Source organism: Sorex araneus, chromosome 8 (assembly GCF_027595985.1).
Source record: "Sorex araneus isolate mSorAra2 chromosome 8, mSorAra2.pri, whole genome shotgun sequence".
Lineage (NCBI taxonomy): Eukaryota > Metazoa > Chordata > Mammalia > Eulipotyphla > Soricidae > Sorex > Sorex araneus.
Genome location: NC_073309.1, coordinates 57596495 through 57614543, shown reverse-complemented (window position 1 = coordinate 57614543; position 18049 = coordinate 57596495). Strand labels below are relative to the sequence as shown.

General features: G+C 43.3%; 1 pseudogene; it reads left to right on the top strand.

Annotated features, from left to right (window-relative positions):
* LOC101541810 (kinesin-like protein KIF23) overlaps positions 1-18049 on the top strand; it is a 97364-nt pseudogene that overhangs the window by 18672 nt on the left and 60643 nt on the right.

Below are 18049 nucleotides of genomic sequence, written 5' to 3'. Positions count from 1 at the left end.
CCAGCAATGTTTGGGGGACCATATAGAATGCCAGGAATTGAACTCAGGTCCCTTGCATGCAACACAAGTGCTCTACCTGCTTTACCATCTCTCTGACTCTGAAACTTACTTAGATGTGAGGAAAGAGAGAGGAAGTACATGTTCAGCCAGGCTTCTCCACTCGCTGCCCTAACTCTGCACTTCCCAACCAGGTATCTAGGACCGCCCTCAGCCTTGCCTACCGGCCTGAAGGAGCTCTTCCACAGGCCCGCCCGGCCAGGGGTTCCAGAAGCCTGGCTGTCCCGCACCACCCTGGTTTCGCCCCACTTCGCCAATAGGTTGGTGGGGGCATGTCCTCTATGTCAGGGGGTATGACCTAAAAATGGTTGTGGTCTCCCATGGGGTGGGCAGCCGCTAACACTACCACTGTTATTTTTCCCCCTTCCTTCACTGCACACTTAGGTTACAATTTGTATAGCCTATTTCTTTGAAGAACATCCTGGCTCTCTCAATCACTTGTGCATTAGCACAATATGACAATACTGCATTAGCCAATCTGAATTACACAAAAACTGTCAGTGAGCACAAGAAGCTGCATAAAGCCCCTCATAAAGAGACCATAGCCTCAAATCCTCACTAGAGGCCCTACATAAACTAGGAAGAGCGCCTGAGAGTAAAGAACTATTCTGGAAGAAGGAAAGGCTTCCATCATCAACTTACCTCATCCAGAATCCCCTCTCGCAGCAAGATGGAATAGGGATAGAGAACTGGAAGGTTCCACCTCTATAGTCCCATAACAATATGAAGAAACAGCAAAAATTCCTACCATGAGGAGAGAATGAAGAAAAGATTTCAGAAGCCTCAACAGGGATTACCCACAAATACGACCTCCTCTCAGATAAAGAATTCAGAGAGGAAATCTTGAAGATGGTCAGCAAACTCAAAACAACCATGGAACAGACATCCAATAAATCAAGGGAGGATATGAACGCAGCTTTGGAATGAACCACCAAGAAAATACGGGAAGAAATGAGAGCAGAAATTTTAAAGCTACGAACAGAAGTGACACAAATAAAGCAATAGGTAGATGAAATAAAAAACTCAATAGGAGCCCTCAACAGTAGAATGGTTACAGCCGAAGACAGAACCAGTGAGCTTGAAGATTAGCTGCAGAAAGCTTACAGACAACAACAAATAATGGCAAAAGACCTCAAAATGGCTCTAGGGAGAATCAGAGTCCTAGGGGATGACTTCAAAAGGAACAACATAAGAATCATTGGATTATTAGAAGCACAGGGAACTAATCCCAGTGAAAAAACCACAGTTAAAGACATCATTGCTAAGAAATTCCCAGAGCTGGAGAAGGCAGAAATCCAGATCTAAGGAGCCCTAAGGGTGCCAGCAAAAAGGGACCCCCCCAAAAAAAAAACCTCCAAGGCATATCAGAGTCAGAATGATGGATGTCGTGGATAGAGACACAATACTGAAAGCAGTAAGGTCAAAGAAGGAAATCACATACAAAGGAGCACCCCTTATATTTACAGCAGACCTATCAGAGGAAACCCTCCATTCCCGAAGATAATGGTGGGACATAGTGAAAAAACTCAATGAAATGAACACCTCACCAAGAATACTTTATCTGGCTAAACTCTCACTTAAACTCGAAGGAAACATACACTATTTCACGGATAAACAACAGCTCAGGAACTTCATAGACTCAAAACCAAACTTAAAGAAGGACTAAAGAGGCTACTGTAAGACAAGTAAAAATCCTACAAGAACAACAAACCCTACAGAAAGATGGCACAAAATACCATGACAATACTCTCTCTCAATGTCAATGGTCTAAATGCACTAATCAATAGACAGAGAGTGGATTAATGGATTCAGAAACTAAACCCAACTCTCTGCTGCCTACAAGAAACACACCTGAAAAGTCAGAGCAAACACAGACTCAAAGTGAAAAGATGGAAAACAATCCTGCAAGCAAACAACTCCCTCAAAAAAACTGGGGTGGCCATACTAGTATCCAACAACATAGATTTCAGGATGAAAAAGATTAGAAAGAATAGCAAAGGTCATTTTCTATTTATCAAGGGTTATGTACAATAGGAAGAAATCACACTCTTAAACGTATATGCAGCTAATGAGTGACCAGTTAAATATTAAAACAATTGCTAACAGACTTTAAGGAGGACTGGAACTGTAATTAAGTGTCTTCCCCAAAACAAAAGCCCAGGCCCAGATGGATTCACTAGCGAATTCTCCCAAACATTTAAAGAGGACCTGTTGCCAGTTATTTTCAAGCTTTTCCAAGAAATTGAAGAAACAGGAACCCTCCCAAACAGTTTCTATGAGGCACATATCTCCCTAATACCAAAAGCAAATAAAGACACCACTAACATGGAAAACTACAGGCAAATATCCCTGATGAACACCAATGTGAAGATCCTCAACAAAATATTAGCAAATAGAATCCAACAGCTCATCAAAAAGATCATACACCACGACCAAGTGGGATTCATCCTGGGGATGCAAGGATGGTTTAACATTTGGAAATCAATCAACATAATCCATCATATCAACAAAAGTAAAGATTAAATTATATGATCATTTCTATAGATGCAGAGAAAGTATTTGACAAGATGCAACATCCATTTATGATGAAAACTCTCAACAAAATGGGTTAGAAGGAACTTTCCTCAAGATAGTTAAAGCCATCTACACAAACCCATGGCAAGCATTATCCTCAATGGAGAAAAAGTAAGGGCCTTCCCTCTAAGATCAGGGACAAGACAAGGATGCCCGCTTTCACCACTTCTGTTTAACATAGCACTGGAAGTACTTGCAATTGAAATTAGGCAAAAAAAGACATTAAAGGCATCCAGATAGGAAAGGAAGAAATCATGCTCTCATTATTCGCAGATGACATGATTCTATACCTAGAGAATCCTAAAACCTCTACTATGAAATTCCTAGAAACAATAGACTTGTACAGTAAAGTCGCAGGCTATTAAATCAATACCCAAAAATCCATGGCTTTCCTATATGCAAACAATGAGACAGAGGAAAGTGACATAAAAAAATCAATCCCGTTTACAATTGTGCCCCAGAAAACCAAGTACCTCGGAATCAGCCTAACTAAGGAGGTAAAGGGTCTCTACAAAGAAAACTACAAAACGCTACTCCATTAGATAAAAGGGGACATGAGGAAATGGAAACATATTCCCTGCTCATGGACAGGAAGAATTAGCATTGTTAAAATAGCAATATTCCCCAAAGCACTATACAGATTCAATGCGATCCCTATAAGGATACCTATGAAATTCTTCAAAGAAATGAATCAAACAGTCTCCTGAAATTGATATGGAACAATAAACGCCCACGAATAGCTAAAGCAATTCTTGGGGAAAAGATGATGGGAGGCATCACCCTCCCCAACCTTAAACTTTACTACAAAGCAGTAACAATTAAAACAGCATGGTACTGGAACAAAGGCATAGCTGCTGACCAATGGAACAGGGTGGAATATCCCTACACACAACTCAAAATGTATGACCTTCTAATCTTTGATAAGGAAACAAGAAATGTGAAGTGGAGCAAGGAAAGCCTCTTTAACAAATAGTGCTGGCATAACTGGACAACCACATGCAAAAGAATGGGCTTACACCTCAACCCGAAACCGTGCAGAAAAGTCAGATCAAAATGGATTAAAGACTCAACATCAGACCACAATCCATAAGGTACATTAAAGACAAGGTCGGCAAAACCTTCCAGGACATTGAAGCTAAAGGTATCTTCAAAGATGACACACCACTGGCCAAGCAAGTGGAAACAGAGAAAAACAAATGGGACTATATTAAACTAAGAAGCTTCTGCACCGCAGAACACAAAGACAATCTACAGAATGGGAAAGAATATTCACCCAATACCCATCTGATAAGGGGTTGATATCAAGGGTATATAAGACACTGGTTGAACTCTACAAGAAGAAAACATCCAACCCCATCAAAAAATGGGGCAAAGAAATGAACAGAAACTTTCTCAAGGAAGAGATACAAATGGCCAAAAGGCACATGAAAAATGCTCTTCCTCATTAATCATCAGGGAGATTCAGATCAAAACAAGTATGAGATACCGCCTCACACCACAGAGACTGGCACATGGCACACATCCAAAAGAACAAAAGCAACTGCTTTTGTCATGGATGTGGGGAGAAAGAAACCCTTCTATACTGCTGGTGGGAATGCCTACTGGTTCAGCCTTTTTGGAAAACAATATGGATGATTCTCAAAAAACTAGAAATTCAGCTCCCATTTGACCCGGCAATACCACTTCTGGGAATATATCCCGAGGATGCAAAAAAGTATAGTCTAAATGACATCTGCACTTATATGTTCATTGCAGCACTGTTTACATTAACCAGAATCTGGAAAAAAAATCCGAGTGCCCAAGAACAGATGACTGGTTAAAGACACTTTGGTACATCTACACAATGGAATGCTATGCAGCTGTTAAAAAAGATGAAGTCATGAAATTTGCATATAAATGAATCAACACGCAAAGTATCATGCTAAGTGAAATGAGTCAGAAAGAGAGACAGACATAGAAGAATTGCACTCATTTGCAGAATATAAAACAACAGAATGGGAGAATAATACCCAAGTATGGTAGAAATAAGTACAAGGAGGTTTGCTTCACAGCTTGGAAGCCGGCCTCACATGCTTGGGGGAAAAAGCAGCTCAGATAGAAAAGGGGACACCAACTAACATGTGTTTGGAGTGCCTGCTTGGAATGGGAGAGGCACGCTGAAAGCAGACTACATATTGAGCATGATGGCCACCTAATTCTTCCATTGCAAACCACAACACCCAAAAGGAGAGAGAGAACAAAAGGGAATGCCCTGTCACAGAGGCGGGATGGGGTGGGGAACGATGGGATGGGGGTGTGGGAGGGATGCTGGGGTCACCAGTGGAGGAGAATGGGCACTGCTGGAGGGATGGGTACTCGAGCATTGTATGACTGAAACACAAGCATGAAAATATGTAAATCTGTAACTGTACCCACACGGTGATTCATTAATAAAAAATAATTAATAAAAAAAGAAAGTATATGTTTAAGAGATAAAGGGTTCTCCAGAGTGTAAAAAGCACAGAGATAAGTGAGGTGTGTGTTCTAGGGAGAATAAAGGCTTGGAGAGCAAGCCTCAAACTGTTAATTTTTAAAACAGAAAGGTTGGAAGTAAAGTGGGTCAAGTGCTTGCCATGCAGATTCTATCCCTGGTACCCCACATGGTCCCCAGGGTCCTCCAGGAGTGAACCCTGAGCACAGAACCAGGAGTAAGCCATGGGCACAACCAGTGTGGCCCCAGGACAAAAACAGTAAAACTAATAAAAATATAAGGGAATTATATTAAAATCTGAAGTGTAGGATGTATTGAAGGTACAAAATCATCATCATCATCATCATCATCATCCAGTTAATCGTTGAATTCCTCAAGCGGTCTCAGTAATGTCTCCATTCGTCCTAGCCCTGAGATTTTAGAAGCCTCTCTTTACTCGTCCTTCCCAATGATGCCATATTGGAGGCTCTTTCGGGGTCAGGGGAATGAGACCCAGCACTGTTACTGGTTTTGGCATATGAATACACCATGGGGAGTTTGCGAGGCTGTCCTATGTGGGCAGGAAACTGTCAGTAGCTTGCCAGGTTCTCCCAGAGGGAGAAGTAGGCTATAAAATGCTGTGCTTCCGGGAGCTTGGTTTTAAGTCTCTGGATGTTGGCTGTTGGTGGGATCACAAGGTGCCAGGGGCAATCCCTGGGTATGACCTCTTGTCACTTGTATCACTTGCCATCCCGTTGATCTTCGATTTGCTCGAGCGGGCACCAGTAATGTCTCCATTTGTCCCTGTCGCGTGCTAGTGCAGACCAATGATATCTGCTTACTCCAGGCACAGGAAGAGCCTCAAATCATTCATTCAGGGATTTGACAAAGAAATCTGACCATCTAGTTTTTTACCTCTGGGCAGCCACGAGGTTTTCTGATGTCCCGTTGAATCTAATCGGTAACAGCTCTAGTCCACCGGTCGTCTCTGAATTGCATTACATGACTGGCCCATCTGATTTTTGATACCTTGGCAAACGAGACAGCATCCCTGATTCTTGGCCATCAACGGAGGGCAGAACTCCAGATTCCTTCTCTCACTTGAGTGAGACGTGATACTCCTAGCATAGCTCTTTCGATTCCTCTTTGGGATACCCTAATAGCGTTCTCACCCTGTTCACGTAGGACCCAGGTCTCTGAGGCATATGTTAGTGCAGGAAGAATGGTGGAATCGAAAAGAAGTGCTGGAGTCGGAGGTTCTTCATTCTCTTAACCACCTTTTCAACGCTCTTGAAGGCATTCCACGCTGCTCTCTTTCTCCTGCGTAGTTCTGGCACCAAGTTGTTCCTCATGTTGATTTCTCAACCCAGGTATACGTAGCTGCTGCATTCAGAGATGTTCATTCCATTGAGAGCAAATGGAGCTTCAGGGACCAGTTTGTTTTTCATGAACATCGTCTTTTGAGATTCAGCTGCAGTCCGACCTTTCCACACTCATGGTCGAAGTCAGCCAGTATTTGTGTCGCTTGGTCAGTGTTTGGTCAGTGTATAAAAATGATGTCATCATGAAGCGGAGGTGGTGTAATTGACGACCATCTATCTTCACTCCCATTCCTTCTCATTCTAGTTGTCCCATGATGTTCTCGAGGGTGGCACTGAAGAGTTTTGGTGAAATGGTATCACCCTGCTGAACCTCTCTCTTTATGTCAATAATCACTTCCTTGTAGAATAGTGAGATCCTGGTGGTGAATCCACAATACAGCTCGTGGAAAATTTTGATATTCTGGGTTTGAACCCTGTTTGGCCAGGGCTTCGATGACCGCCTCAGTCTCAACAGAATTGAAGGCCTTCTTTAAGATGATGAAAGTTAGATAGAGCAGCGACTTGAACTCTCGTGAAACTTCAATGAGTTTGGTCACTGTGTGGATATGGTCTATTGTGCTGAATCCCCTTTGGATTCAGCTTGCTCGCATGGTTGTCCTTTGTCTAGTGTTCTGCCTATTCTATTCAGGATTACATGAGTGAACAACGTGTAGACGACAGACAGCAGGCAGATTGGGCGATAGTTGCCGATGTTGTGGATGTCTCCCTTCTTGTACAACAGAAGGGTCCTACTGGTTTTCCACTGAGATGGAACCTTGCATTCAGACAGATAGTGTGTGAAGAGTCGAGCCAGTGTATTGATGAGTACTGGCGGCAGATTCTTCAGGTGTTCAGGTCTGACCTTGTCCGGACCAGGTGCTGTACGCATCTTTACCAAGGAAATGGCATGTCGGATTTCAGAAGGGAGAACGTTGGGAATGATATATCCATCCTACGGAATTTGGTATGTGGGCAGGTGGACATGGCTGTCAAAGAGATCTGGGTAGAAGTCATGAAATATCCTCTCCATTGCCTTTCTGGAAGATGTGATAGATCCATCGGGATGTCAGAGGGCAGTCATCTTGGTCTTGTAGTTGGCGAAGGACAGGCGAGCGTTGCAAATACTTTTCCCGCTTCTGCTGCACTGGCCAACACTGCTGCTCTTCTCTCTTTGAGGTCTTCTTTTATCACATCTCTGCACAGCTTTGTGAGCTCGAACGTTAGCTTGTGGTTGCCTGAAGCTCGCGCCAAACCATGTTGATGAATGAGCTCGAGAGTTTCCGAAGACAGGCGTCTGTTTGTGGCTTTCTCACTCTCGGCATTCTTCACACAGCCATGGAGGTGCTGAACCAGTCAATCGTATTCCTCGTTGATGTTGTCAAGGACAGCATATTTCCACGTTGTTGAAATAGTGCTGAAGAGCTCCCAGTTGGTGGTCATTCTGGGAGTCTTAAATTTTGCAGATTTTTCTCCTCGCTCTGTGAAGTAGAATTTAGCACGAAGGAGCCGGTGGCCCGATCCCATTTACAACAGCGACATCCGTCAGGCAAAACCTTCAATTGAATATGATGTGGTCAATTTCATTGTGGAACTGTCCACCGGGAGACTCCCATGTCCAGCGTTTAGATTCAGCCTTCTGGAACTGTGAGTTACCATGGATGGTCTTGGTCGACATGATAAATTCAGACAGTCTCCACCCTGATCGTTCCATTCTAGGCCATGTGTCCCAATGTGGAGTTTTTCGGGCGACCTTCTCGGACCTATCTTGGCATTAAAATCACCAACAGTGATCTTGTAGAAGGTGTGGTCTTCTTTATAGAACGTCTCCAGTTCCATGTAGAACCTCTCAATTTCTTCTTCATCGTAGTTGGAAGTTGGCGCGTAGACGACGAAGATAGAAACTGCAAGTAGTGAGCCACATCTATTCAAGCATAATTGTCCAATTCGGGTTGTTAGGCATTCGAATGAATAGATGCTCATGGCCAAGTTCATGTTGACAAGGACACCAACGCCACCAATGCCTCTGTTGTCACATGTTCCGAGGAACAATTCTTTTCCAGTGTCAAAAATGGCGTGATGTGATTGATGTCTCCTCATTTCGGTCAGACCGATGATGTCGCACTTGATATGCACTTGCAACATCAGGTCCTCAATGGATGCCTTTGATGCCAAAACGAAGAAAGAATAAAATGATTGTTTGTACTTTCAATGCACGTACGCTGGCATGACTGCTTAGCTACTGGAAAATGGGAAATCTGGGCGTAAGAGCCCCAGTCCTGATCCGAGCAGGTTTGGAGGTCTCAGCCCTGGGTCCCACACATCTGGATTCCTCTGCCGGTACCTTCATGTGTGAAGCTCGTCCGAACAAAACAGGAAAGGGGAGCCATTTGACAAAGGCTTTGATAATGAATTTTAATAGAATTACATAATAATAAACTAATAAATAGAATTAAATAATTTGGTACTTATGTACATATTATATACATGAGTACCAAATAGCATTGATGTTCATTAAGTAAAATCCACAATCTTAACACACTTTCTTCTAAGAAAACTTCTTTTGATCATTTTTTAAATTTATTTAATTATTTTGCTTTTTGGGTAACACCCGGTGATGCACAGGGGGTGTTACTCCTGGCTTTGCACTCAGGAATCACCCATGGCGGTGCTCAAGGGACCATATGGGATTCTGGGAATCGAACTGAGTCGGCTGCGTGCAAGGCAAATGTCCTACCTGCTGTACTATTGCTCCAGCCCCGAAACAGTTAGCTCTTTTGCTTTTTTAAAAAAATTTTGTTAGTGAATCACCATGAGGTACAATTGCAGAGTTATAAACTTTCATGCTTGCATTCCAATCACACAAAGATTGAGTACCCATCCCTCCACCAGTGCCCATTCTCCACCACCAATGATCCCAGTATCCCTCCCACCACCCCTACCCCATCTCCCCAACCCCACCTCTGTGGTGGGCCATTTCTTTTTGCTCTCTTTCTCCTTTTGGGTGTTGTAGTTTGCAATAAAGGTATTGAGTGGTCATTGTGTTCGGTCTATAGTCTACTTTCAGCACATATCTCCCATCCTGAGCGGGTCCTCCAAACACCCTTTACTTGGTGTTTCCGTCTCTATCTGAAATGTCTTTACCCCCAGCATGTGCGGCCAACTTCCAAGCCATGGAGCAAACCTCCTGTTACTTATCTCTACTATTCTTGGGTGTTAGTCTCCCAGTCTGTCTGTTACTTTATATTCCACAGATGAGTGCAATCTTTCTATGTCTGTCCCTCTCTTTCTGACTCATTTCACTTAACATGATAGTCTCCATATTGATCCACTTATATGCAAATTTCATCGAACAAATCGATGAGCAACGGGGTGACAGTGACATCTTTTCTAACAGCTGCATAGCATTCCATTGTACAGATGTACTAAAGTTTCTTTAACCAGTCATCTGTTCTCGGGCACTTGGGTTTTTTCCAGGTTCTGGCTATTGTAAACAGTGCTGCAATGAACATACAAGGGCAGATTTTATTTCTACTATACTTTTTTGCATCTCCGGGATATATTCCCAGAAGTGGTATTGCTTGGTCAAATGGAAGCTCAAAATATTTCTAATTTTTTGAGAAGCGTCCATACTGTTTTCCAAAAGGGCTGAATCAGTTGGCATTCCCACCAGCAGTGAAGGAGAATCCCTTTCTCCCCATATTCATGCCAACAGCGGTAGCTTTTGTTCTTTTGGATGTGTGCCAGTCTCTGTGGTGTGAGGTGGTATTTCATACTTCTTTTGATCTGCATCTCCCTGATGATTAGTGATGAAGAACATTTTTTCACTTGCCTTTTGGCCATTTGGATATTTTCTTTGAGAAAGTAAATATTTTCTTTTCATTTCATCGCCCCATTTTCTAATGCAGTTGGATTTTTTTATTTTTGTACAGTTCAACCAATGTTTAGATTTGGCCTTCTGGAACTGTGAGTTACCATGGATGGTCTTGGTCGACATGATGAACTCAGACAGTCTCTCACACTGTTCGTTCCATTCTAGACCATGGGTCCCAATATGGAGTTCTTTGGGCGACCTTCTCAGTCCAATCTTGGCATTAAAATCACAGACAATGATCTTGTAGAAAGTGTGGTCTTCTTTATAGAACTTCTCCAACTCCATGTAGAACTTCTCAATGAAGAACAATCTGCTTCATTGTAATTCGATGTTGGTGTGTAGACGACGAAGATAGAAATTGCCGGCAGTGAGCCACATCTATTCAAGTGTAATTGTCCAATTCGGGTTGTTAGGCATTCTAATGAATCAATGCTCATAGCCAAATTTGTGTTGTAAATAACACTGATGCCACCGATGCCTCTGTTGTCACATGTTCCGAGGAAGAGTTCTTCTCCAGTGTCAAAAATGGCGTGATGTGATCAATGCCTTCTCATTTCAGTCAGACCAATGATGTCTTATTTGATCATCTGCACTTGTTTCATCAAGTCCTCGATGGATGCTTCCGATGCCAGTGGACGTGTGTTGAAAGTACAGACAGTTATTTTAGTCCTTCTTTGTTTTGGCAATCTAGTTCTTACCTGAGATTTTATCAGCCTCTCCTTGCTCATCCTGCTTAACGTTGAACATGGGAATCTCCTGGTGGACATTTACACAACAAAATTGACCACATCATATTCAATCGGAGGTTTTGTCTGACTGATGTCGCTTGTCCCAAAATTCCAAATGGGATTGGACCACCTTCTCCTTCATGCAAAATTCTACTTCACAGAGCAGGGGAAAAGGTCAGCAATATTTAAGTTTAAGAAGAGAACTCCCTTGGGCTGGCGTGATAGCACAGCGGGTAGGGTGTTTGCCTTGCACGCGGCCGATCCGGGTTCGATTCCCAGCATCCCATATGGTCCCCTGAGCACCACCAGGGGTGATTCCTGAGTGCAGAGCCAGGAGTAACCTCTGAGCATCGCCGGGTGTGACCCAAAAAGCAAAAAAAAAAAAAAGAGAGAGAGAACTCCCAGAATGAACACCAATAGGAGCTCTTTGGCACTATTGCAGCAACGTGGGAAGATGCCGTCATTGACAACATTGATGAGGGATACAATCGACTGGTTCAGCACCTCCATTACTGCACAAAGAATGCCGAGAGTGGAAAAGCCACAAACAGACGCCTGTCTTCGGAAACTCTTGAGCTCATTCACCAACGTGGTTTGGCACGAGCCTCAGGCAATCACAAGCTCACAAAGCTGTGCAGAAAAGCAATAAAAGAAGACCTCAAAGAGAGAAGAGCAGCAATGTTGGCCAATGCGGCAGAAGCCAGGAAAAGTATTCACAATGCTCTCCTGTCCTTCACCAACTACAAGACAAAGATGACTGCCCTCCGACATCCCGATGGATCTATCACATCTTCCAGAAATGCAATGGAGAGGATTATTCACGGCTCCTACTCAGATCTCTTCGACAGCCATGTCCACCTGCCCACACACCAAATTCTGCAGGATGGATATGTTGTTCCCAACATCCTTCCTTCTGATATCCGACACACCATTTCGTCGGTAAAGACATGTACAGCACCTGCTCCAGACAAGGTCAGATCTGAACACCTGAAGAATGTGCCGCCAATATTTATCAACACATTGGCTCGGCTCTTCACATGCTACCTGTCCGTATTCAAAGTTCCTTCTCAATGGAAAACCAGAAGGACCGCTCTGTTGTACAAGAAGGGAGACATCCATGACTTCAGCAACTATCGCCCAATCTACCTGTTGTCCATCATCTACAAGTTGTTCACGCGAGTCATCCTGAATAGAATAGGCAGAACACTAGATTAAGGACAACCATATCAGCAAGCCAGGTTCCAAAAAGGATTCAGCACAATCCACCATACCCACACGGTGACCAAACTCATCAAAGTTTTGCAAGAGTTCAAGATATCGCTCGGTCTAACATTCATTGATTTAAAGAAGGCCTTCGATTCTGTTGAAACTGAAGAGGTCATTGAAGCCCTAGCTAAACAGGGCATTCAAACTCAGTACATCAAGATCCTCCACGAGCTGTATTACAGATTCACCACCAGGATCTCACCATTCTACAAGGAAGTTATTATTGACATAAAGAGAGGGGTTTGGCAGGGTGACACCATTTCACAGAAACTCTTCAATGCCACCCTCGAGAACATCATGTGATGACTGGAATGGGAATAAATGGGAGTGAAGATAGACAGTTGGCAACTACACCACCTTCGCTTCGCTGATGACATCGTCCTCATAATGCCAAACATTAGCCAAGCGGCACAAATGTTGTCTGACTTCGACCGCGAGTGTGGAAAGGTCGGACTGCAGCTGAATCAATGTTTATGAAAAACTAACTAGTTCCTGACACTCCATTTGCTCTCAATGTAACGGACATCTCCGAATGCAGCAGCTATGTGTACCTGGGTCGAGAACTCAACATGAGGAATGACTTGGCACCAGAACTGCGCAGGAGGAAAAGAGCAGTGGGGAATGCCTTCAAGAGTGTGGAAGAAATGCTTAAGAGGACGAAGAACCTCCAGCTCCGGGCACATCTTTTCGACTCCACCATTTTTCTTGCACTAACTTACGCCTCAGAGACCTGGGCCCTATGCAAACAGGATGAGAACGCTATTCGAGTATCCCAAAGAGTAATCAAAAGAGCTATGCTAGGAGTATCACATCTCACTCAAGTGAGAGAAGGAATCTGGAGTTCTGACCTCTGTTGACGGTCAAGAATCAGGGACGTTGTCTCGTTTGCCAAGGTGTCGAAAATCAGATAGGCCAGACACGTAATGCAATTCAGAGATGACCGCTGGACTAGAGCTTTTACCAGCTGGATTCCATTGGACGTCAAAAGACCGCGTGGCCGCCCACCACCGAGATGGTCAGACTTCTTCGTCAAAACCCTAAATGAATGATTTGAGGTTCTTCCTGTTCCTGGAATGAGCAGATATCATTGGGCTACACTAGCACGCGACAGGGACAAATAGAGATGCTACTGGCGCATGCTTGAGCAAATCGAGGATCAATGGGATGACAAGTGATACAAGTGAAATTTTAAATATTTCTGATTTCTGAAGTTTGATATTTGCCTCATTCTTTAGATTTTTATATCTAATGATAAGAGTAGCGTGGAGATACAGTCTGAAGTTAGTTCTTTATTAGAATGGAAGAGAAGAGACGCCATGCTCAATCCCAAGACCCTCTCCAGCAAGTAAGTAATTACATTTGTATGTAGCATTGGTCCCAGGGGCCCCTTCTCATGGTTTCCTTAGGCAAAGATTAGATTGTCCAACATGAAGTGAAGAAGTTGGTCTGACACCTGACCTCAGTGAGAGCAAAGTTGAAGAATGGTTTTGTTTACTCAGATTCTCTTGAGTCTGAGCATTGCCCTGAAACACTATTTTGAGAAATTCCTCGGTTGGAGGACGTGGGTGTATAAGCCTGTGCTGAGTGCCTGGGATAGCCCGGAGTACTCTTGGCTGCCCTGGACTCTCTCCAGCCCCTGGGATCTTTCATTTTTTACTTTGATTTGTAATATAAGCTCAGACTTTTTGGTTTTTTTTCCTTCGGACGACAAGTACATCCAGAGTTTGCAGAGATGATAAATGTACAAGAATTTTGCAAAGAAGCAGAAGTTGATGAAGAGAGTGTCTATGGTGTATTTGTCTCATATATTAAAATATATGGCAATTACATATATGATCTTTTGGAAGAGACTCCGTTTAATCCCGTAATGCCAACGTAGTAAGCTGCTTATGGAAATCACTTTACCTCAGTGAGTATTCAATTCCTCCCCAACCTCCACCCCCATATAAGGAACTGATGCTTGGTTTTAGACATTTAAAAGTCTTGGCCCTGGCTATATTTTAAGAAGATTGTTAATTGTATAAGGAAATGCTTTCCTGGACCTCTGAGGACCTGACAGGGCTGGGGATTTGTAGCCTATTGACCCTGTGACTTGGTCATCACCAGGGAGCAGCATAGCGCTGTTTGTCAGCTGTTCCTCACATCACTTGTTAGTGTGACATCATATCTGCAGGGCCACTCATCCCACTGGAGGTTAAAGACTACCTTGGGTTGGGAATGTGGCTCTATGATACATCATTCGCCTTACATGGGTGAGGCCTAGATTCAATCCCTGGCACCACAAAAAATAATAATAATAAAGATTAGTGGGATAGAAAGAGATTACAGTAGGTAAGGAACTTTTCCTTGCATGCAGCCAACCTGAGTTTGATCCTTTTGTGGTCCCCCAAGCCCTGACATGAGTGATCCCTGAGTGCAAGGGCAAGATTAAGCCCTGAATGCACGCTTAATCCAGGTATGACCACCCTCCAAAAACCCAAAACCCAAAGAAGGACTCCTCTTAGATCTCCGTGAGTCCTTCCTTGCTTAGACTGAGGATCAGTCACAACCTGGAATCCAGACAAGAGATCTGCATTTGTACCAGAGTGGACTCCTTAATCCATCTAAAGTTAGGGTCTGGTTCCTGAACCAGTTTAGCTAAATGCTCAGCTTTAGTGTTGTCTTTATTAAGATCCCTGGTAGCTAAAGTGCAAAGACTTGTACAATTAAGTTTTGTTTGTATAACTGAACATTATTGGAGGAACAGCTAGAATTAGAAAACCATTAAAATGAGAACATGTTAGAAGCAGAGATGTGGTTCGGTGTAGGATGGTGGAACATTTCATATGGGGGGGCACTGAGTTCAGTGCACCCCCCCAACACAGACAGCCATATGTATAGTGAGAACAGGTACTTGTTCCCCTATTTATATTAAAGTTATAGATAACTCACTTTCCCATATATTTCAAAGTGTCTGTTACGGGTAGCCATTTTTCTGAATTTTTATGATAGAGTTCATTGCTGGTTATGGTTCTGTGGCATGTATGATTTTTGGCCTTTCTAGTAACTCCAGGAATAAATTCGAAGGGTGCTTATTTGACACCAAATTCAGATTTCATTCGCTAGATTGGTGTTTAACTTGCCTTTGTTGGTGGTGATGGTGGTTAGCAATATTTTTTTAATGTTGTGAAGAAATTTTGCAAGTAGACTTTTTTTGTTTTCTTTTGTTTTGCTTTTCCTTTTTCTTTTGGGTCTCACTATATGGTGTTCAGGGATCCCTTATTGGTATTCAGAGATCACTCTTGGTGGTGCTCAGGGGATCAGATGTGGAGCTGGGGGACTGACTTGAAGTGAGCATGTAAGGCAAGCACCATAACCCTAGTCCTACTTCTCTGGCTCAAGTGGAGATTAAGGAGCCTCTGTTGGAACTCTGACCTGTACATGTTGCTAGGAGCTGACTGCAGGAGAAACAGTAACTTATTCCTTATTCCTTTGGTAGGTGAAACAGTTGCAGCACACCCATGAGGAACACAGAGTTTGTGTATGTGAAGGGATTGACTTTTCTTTACAGGGTGCAGTTATACTAGTGATATACCAGGGTGGGCATCTGTGGCATGTTTGCGTGAAGGTGGTTTATCCTGGGCACTGGGCTGGCTGCTGCTTCTGTGCCCCTCCCAGCTTCCTGAAAAATCTACCATTTACTGAGTGATGTCGGCGAGTAGATGTTTCTCTCCCACCATGAACAAAACTGAGGCCAACAGGCAACTCCTGTTCCCACCCTTTCCTATCACAGAGACTGAAGCTCGACCAACCAAACCATGTGAAAGGATTACCACTCCTGGCATATAACAAACTGTCTGAATTTGTTCTGTGCCAACTGGCATTGAGGAAAGAACCGGTCGGATCTGTTATCGGTGAAAATCAGGAAAGTTCTAGATTTTAATGCCCTCTCTGTGCTTTTGTTTTTGCTGTACCATTACTGTAATCTCTAATTGCTTAGGGAGGTTTGTTTCATGTGCTTCATTAGAACAATTTAGAATAGTGTCTGTAAAATAAAATAGGCTTCTATCGTCCTGTTGTCCCTCTCAGAGAACCTGGCAAGCTACCGAGAGTATCCCGCCCACACGGCAGAGCCTAGCAAGCTACCCTTGGTATATTCGATATGCCAAAAACAGTAACAACAAGTCTAACAATGGAGATGTTACTGGTGCCCACTCGAGAAAATTGATGAACAATGGGATGACAGTGCTACAGTGCTATCATCCTGTTATGTAACCAATCTTTTTTTTTTCATTTTGGGTCATACCCAGCGATGCACAGGGGTTACTCCTGGCTCCGCACTCAGGCATAACTCCTGATGGTGCTCGGGGGGACCATATGGGATGCTGAGAATTGAACCCGGGTTGACCGTGTGCAAGGCAAATGCCCTTCCCACTGCACTATTGCTCCAGTCCTTATGTAACTAATCTTGACTATGAAGCTTTATACTTATCCATGTCGAGTATTTTCCTAGAGTCTTGCTTACGCTTTTTCCTCTAGAAAGGATAGTTGTTGGCTTGCCTGGCCTTTTCCATCTTGACATTGGTTTCTCATCTTTTAGAAAACTAATGTTTACTTCTTTTCTATAAAATTCCTCTACCTAAAGTGCTCCGTGAAGATCAGAACTGTAACATGTATGTGGCAGGCCATACAGAAGTAAAAGTGAAATCAGCAGAGGAAACCTTTGAAGTTTTCTAGAGAGGTTAGAGACAGCTTAGAATGAGAAACATATAAAATCCTAAATGTAGTCCGGAGAGTTTCTCGCATAATTTGACAGTAGTACTTTGTGATTTAGTGTAATGACTGAGCTTAGCCTGATCAAAGATTTTTCTCTCCTCATAGGCCAGAAGAAGAGGCATTTTGCTAACACACACTTGAATCATGAGTCCAGTCGTTCACATTGTCTGTTCAGCATTCAATTGGTTCAGCCACCCTTGGATGCAGATGGAGACGATGTCCCGTGGGTCAAGATGGAGCCTGAGGATTCTCTTGCTCTAATTGAATCCTTAATTTCTGGACTTAGAGTTAAATTTGTGTTGCAGTGAAGATGGCTCAAATTAATTTGTATGAAAGGGAATTTTTTATTTTGGGACATAGTTGGCAAAGCTCAGATCTACTTCTGGCAGGCTTGGGGGACAAGAGATCTAATCCAGGTCGATTCGGTCCAAACATCCTACCTGCTGCACCATTGCTTGGGCTATCAGTGTCCTTTTACTAGAGGAGATGAAATAAGAATGTCTGATTTGTTTCACTGTAGAAGACTCATTTTATATGTGGAGATTTTGCTCATGACTGTAAGATGTCAGAAAGTAACTTTTCAGGGATGAGACTGTTCAGGAAGTGGCCTGTTCCAAATGGTCCTTCTTTGGCCCCATCCAAATAGGGCCCTTCTGTCTGCTGATCACTATTTACTGCTGCATCCATTGTGCGACAATTTGTGCAAGTGTTTTTTCTTTTTCTTTTTCTTTTCTTTAACAGTTTGTGCAAGTGTTTGATCTGGAAAATGAATGTTCACCACTTTAAACTATCAAGATGAATGATCAGGGGCTGGAGTGATAGCACAGCGGGTAGGGCGTTTGCCTTGCACGCGGCCAACCCGAGTTCGAATCCCAGCATCCCATATGGTCCCCTGAGCACCGCCAGGGATAATTCCTGAGTGCATGAGCCAGGAATGACCCCTGTGCATTGCCGGGTGTGACCCAAAAAGAAAAAAAAAAAGATGAAT